Here is a 5,561-nt window from a genome sequence, read left to right as displayed (position 1 = left end):
CCTGGGTACAAGAAAGTAGTACCTATCCTAAATTGATTCTTTCTCTCCTCCACCCTCCTTACCATTCCAAGGTCTCCCTAACCTCAAGCTTGTTTCAGATTGTCTATCTCAGTTACCCGGGTGTGTGTGTGTGTGTGTGTGTGTATGAGAGAGAGAGAGAGAGAGAGAGAGAGAGAGAGAGAGAGAGAGAGAGAGAGAGAGAAGGAGGGAGGGAGAGAGAGAGAGAAAGAGAGAGAGAAGAAGGAGGGAGGGAGGGAGGGAGGGAGGGAGGGAGAGAGAGAGAGAGAGAGAGAGAGAGAGAGAGAGAGAGAGAGAGAGAGAGAGAGAGAGATTTGTACCGGGTTTTTAAATCTGGGCTTCTGGTGTAGTTGTATAGACTTGTACTGATGATAAACCTTTCCCTGGAAATGACGGTCCTCTGGTTTTCATAAGACTCTAAAAGGGGTCCGTAATCCTGGATGGTTAGTTGCATGGTGTAACACTGAAGATGAACATATACAAGTTCACCTTTGGTAATTCCATTGCTAGTCTCCACTTAAAAATGGACATCACCCCTGTTCTTGGGTCACATGTGCATGAGTAGGTGGCAGAGAGGAGAGAAGTTGTGTCTACGCTTAGTGTTCTGACCTGTGAGCATCTGAATGATCAGTAACCCGATATTCCTAGCAAAAAGTGGGCCTGAGATGACCACTAGTTCAGCGCTGCACAAGCCAGGATGGACTCCTAAGAGGGGAACGAGCCAGAGACTAGAAGAACCCCGCCTGGGACTAGGTTGGGGTTGGGTAAGCCTGGACAGGAGACTCTCACATGAGATCATTCAGAGGAACTGATCAAAAAGAGAGCCCAAGATGACCACCAGGCGACACCAAGGGGCCTGGACAGGGAGCTAGTCTGAGAAGACTGAGATGGCAGTGCTGCGCGCGGTGCTGCCTAGGGGTGCAGAACAAGCCTGAGATGACCCCTGCCTGGCGTCATAATGCATAAGCAAGGCATAACACTCCAGAGACAACCCCATCACTCAGAGGCCTCAGTTGCCTCTATGAGGAGCAAGTGTGTAGTGGAGAAATGGAAAAGAAAGAGAAGCAGAAGGATGTGGCACAATGAAGAGAGGCAGAACTGGAGACCCAAGGGTAGTGAGGAACAGCCTGATGTGAGTAGCCAGTGCTGCCACCTACAACTATGGTGGGGTTCTGGCCTATGGTGCCACTGGGGCGAGGCATATGTGTGTCCATGACCCTGAAACAGCAAGGGTCTGTTACCACCAAAGGTCAGGTGGATGCCCCTGGTCTGGGCTGCTACCTGGTGGGCATACTGATGCCTGAGGGCTAGACAAAACTGGCTCCACCCTTCACCTGGGCATTATGGAAGAGCTGTCCCTGGGTATATGAAAGCAGGAGAGTTGACACCACCCCTAGACAGCTATATTACTCAGTAGAGCAGGATCTGCAACTTGCCGGGGGTGGGGGGCACAGGTGAGTTTCCCCAAGGGTGTGAGGGGGAGGGCTGGCCCCTCAACTTATCTGCAATGCAGACAAGGGTAAAGAAGTGTCCTCCCGATCCATTCCTCCCGCCACCTATGGCCGGCAGAAGAGCTAGCCCTGGGCTTAGGAGAGCAGGGGAGTAGGCCCTGAACATCACTTGGACAGCACAGTGGAGTTGGCCCTGGATATGGATGGGCGCTGCAGTGAGCCAGTCCTGAGGGCATGAATGTGCGAGAGCTGTTCCTGCCTTGTGTCTGCTGGGTGATCATGCAGAGGAGGGAGAGACACCCTGTTCTCTCTTCATCCATCGCAGGCAGGAGAGCTGGCCCCAGGATCATGACCGTGAGAGGACAGGCCATGTCTCTCATCTGCTGCAATACTCAGGAGAGCAGGCCTAGCACCTTGCCTGGAAGTCATGGTAGAGCTGGCCCTGGTTGTGGGGCATACTGGTGAGCCAGCCCTGAGGGCAGGAAAGCAGGAGACCAGCTCAGATACCTCTCATCCCAGACCCAGGCCTTTGAATTGGTCCACCCCAACATCTACCCCACTGATTAGATGCTGGAGTGCATGAAGGGGCCAGTCCTACAGACCTAAAACTATAGGATCTCAGTGACACAGGGCAACAACAGGATATCCCAGAGGTGTTCTAGTGAGGTTCCAGTATTGATCATGTACCAGAAGCCAGAGGCCTTGTACCAGACCAACAAATCATTGCAATGAACATTTGCAAACGAAGTGTGGATAAGAGGATATACTGTAGGGCATACTGTGACACACTACAGCTTCCATTATGAGATTTTTACCTGCTGTTGGGGGAGAGATTGCCAGATTGGAGGGTGGGGATGAGGGGAGAAGGAGTGGGATTGGGGTACATGATGTGAAATTCACAGAGAACCAATAAAACACACCACACACACACACACACACACACACACGCTTCTTCAGTGTTCTTCAATGTCCTCCCTAAGGGTTCCTGAGATGCCTTCCAAGTGACTGATAGACTTCCAAGCCCATCTTCCTCTCTGCCTTCCTTGCCTTCCTCTTTCTCTTGTCTCAGAAATGCCCATTGTTGGTCTTCACGATCCCCGACTGTGGCCAGAGGGCTACAGAATTGTGAAAAATAAACCAAGCACTTCCATTGTTTAGCCTGCATTTTGTCTCTTTGCCACTTTGTTTTCTCCAAGAATAAAATATCGACACGTCAGGTTATTCTAGACTTCATGAGATTCCAAGCCTCTATGTACACTGCAGTGACATCTCAGTAGCACTTTTACAAGTGTCCCCATCCATCATGAGCAATCGGCATTAATAATCGAACCACTCTGTTAAATGCTCCACCTTGCTTCCCCGTGTTTCCTGAGGTGCTGTCTGAGCCTTGCCATGCTGCTGAAGGCATGTAAGAGAGGTCATCCCCATATTTTCAGAGATGATACTATAGACCAGAACCTAAAGAGTTAAGTTACTGGTACACGGTCTAAAGTAAGTCAGAGGCACAGCCAAGAATAGAATAGAGGCTTAAATATCCCTCCCTGCTTCCTGCTACACTATACCTGTGTGTACATTTTTCGATGGAGAGTCAGATGTTATTTTAAGACTCTCCAAGGCCCTTAACTGGCATTTAGTTTTAATTGTGCCGCTGGCAAACTAGATCTACTCTAGTTGCTAAAAGGAGATCTGACCACTTAAGGCACCATGAAGGAAAGAAAGTTCTGGAACTGGGTTTTTAATTATGTTGACTAAAGATCAATCAAACATAACTCCATGTGAGTTTTTAAATTTCCGTTTAATAGGTAAATGAAGTTAGCTTTTACCCCTGCGCACTGTGCTTACTAATCATCTATTCTCAACTTTTTTCTTTTGTTTTGTTTTCCTTTCTTTTCAATTCGATCATCTACTTAGCCCAGAGGACCAATGCTTTATGGAATAGAAACTTGGATTATCGCACTGATTTTATTATGCAAAAACCTCAGCACCAAAAGCAAGGGCACCTTTGCATCTTCTCCTATTTCCTACTTCATGCTTGGCAAAGCCAAACCCTCCAACACTGGGCTGAGCTAACCAGAGTATGAAATTTAAGAATTATGGGCCCAGAAGAGGAAGAAAAATACACCCTAACATTAAAGTGCCCATAGTGTGTGGAGTCCCTGGACTGATGATAGGTTGTCTCAGTTTCTTTTTCAGTCAGTGTAAGATAACCTGACTAAAGCAACTTAAGGGGAAGGTGTTTATTTTAGCTCACAGTTCTGGGTTAGAGAGCATCACAGCAGGGAAGTCACCATCAACCAGTAGCAGAAACTTGAGAAGGCTGTCCACATCACATTCGTAATCAGGATCAGAAAGTAATGGATGCATATATGTGTACTTTTAGCTCACTTTCTTCATTTTATATAGTTCAGGATCCCAGGAGGGAATGGTACCACCCATAGTGGGCAGGTCTTCCCATTCAACCAACATAATCAAGATAACCACCCACAGATTCTCAGAAGCTCGTCTCTCAGGTGATTCTAGATTTTTGTCAAGTTTACAACACAGTCACAGAGACAAAGAAAGCCCTACATTCACCATGATTATGGAAAAACTATCATCTGTGCTATCACTGTCTGCTGGAGCCATGTTGCCTGTTATATAAAATCAAGTAGAAACTCACAGGGTGAGTAATTGGGCAGATAGTTAACAATTCTATGCATAGTTAATACCAATATCCTATGGCCTGTGATAGTTAATCTTCATTATCAACTTGACTAAATTTAGTAGGAAGGTATGTTTCCTCTAGGAAGCATACCTCTCTCTCTCTCTCTCTCTCTCTCTCTCTCTCTCTCTCTCTCTCTCTCTCTCTCTCTCTGTGTGTGTGTGTGTGTGTGTGTGTGTGTGTGTAAGAGAGAGACAGAGACAGAAATAGACAGGGGTAGAGACAGACAGACAGACAGACAGACAGAGGATGTTTTCAGAACGTGGAGAGTGCCATCCCATAAGCTGAACTAAATAAAAAGGAGGACGGAAGTGGGTGCAGTGCTCATTCCTCTTTGCTTTTTGGCACTGCTGCCCTGGAGCAGGTGATACTGGGTTGTATACAAAAACAAGCCAGTAAGCAGCACTTCTCTGTAGTCTGTGTTTCAGTTACTGCTTGAGATGGTCTGTGACATGGAAGTATAAGACTAAATAAACCCTTTCTACCCCACATTTGCTTTAGCTAATGGTCTTCATCACTGTTACTGTGAAACCAAACTGAGACAGAAACTGATACCAGAGAGCATGCGCTGGTATGATGGCTCTGACCATGTGGTCAGGGGAAGGACTGTGGAAGGATTCGGGAGCTTTGGATTAGGAAAGGGCACTGATGCGCAATGCTTACTGCCTTGAGTTCCTGCCCAGACTTCCCCTCATGATGGACTGTAAACCACAAGATGAAATAAATCCTCTCCATGTTGCATTTGCTCATGGTGTTTATCACAACAATAGGAAGCAATCACTAAGAGTTGTGGGCTAGAGATCCCCTAGAATGCTTATTGTGTGACCTTTTCCTGATTGTTTAAAAACAACAACAACAACAACAACAACAAAACTCTATTTAACCCAGATCGGACACCAACAGATACACCCGTGATTTTGCCCAAGTCCAAGTTGGTAAACCAAGGAGTTAACTTGCATTACTAACAAATAATGGGTAAAAGATCATTCAAAAGGAGCATGGGTAACCCTTAAACGTACACATGACAAACAACAACAACAAAAATCCCAACCCTCTCACCCCAGCATAACTGCACAAATGAAGTCCCCTTCCCCACTTCCCATTAGTTGGTTTTCTACCTTCTATATGTCCTCGAGGACCTCCTAAGACCAACAGGCCAGGCATAATCAGGACAGAATCACATACAGATGGTGAGAGGAAGGGGCTGTAGGGAGGAATATTTGGCTGAGATGTGAATCAAGGATCTGATGACCTTCCCCCCATCCTGCCTTCTATGAGTAAATGTCAACAGACCCAAACTTTGGGATAGTTCATGGTTGTTCACAGCCTCTTCTGAAGATAGCAATGGCTGTTGTGTTCTGAGGAAGCATTCTACAATGCTATAGCCATAG

General features: G+C 46.7%; 1 pseudogene; it reads left to right on the top strand.

Moving 5' to 3' along the window:
* The first annotated feature begins 553 nt into the window (after window positions 1–553).
* Window positions 554–661, top strand: LOC127686575 (uncharacterized; annotated as a pseudogene).
* The last annotated feature ends 4,900 nt before the right edge of the window (window positions 662–5,561 follow it).

The sequence above is a fragment of the Apodemus sylvaticus genome, chromosome 5, assembly GCF_947179515.1.
Source record: "Apodemus sylvaticus chromosome 5, mApoSyl1.1, whole genome shotgun sequence".
Lineage (NCBI taxonomy): Eukaryota > Metazoa > Chordata > Mammalia > Rodentia > Muridae > Apodemus > Apodemus sylvaticus.
Note: the sequence above shows the minus strand (reverse complement) of the source record. Positions and strands in the feature narration are given on the sequence as shown.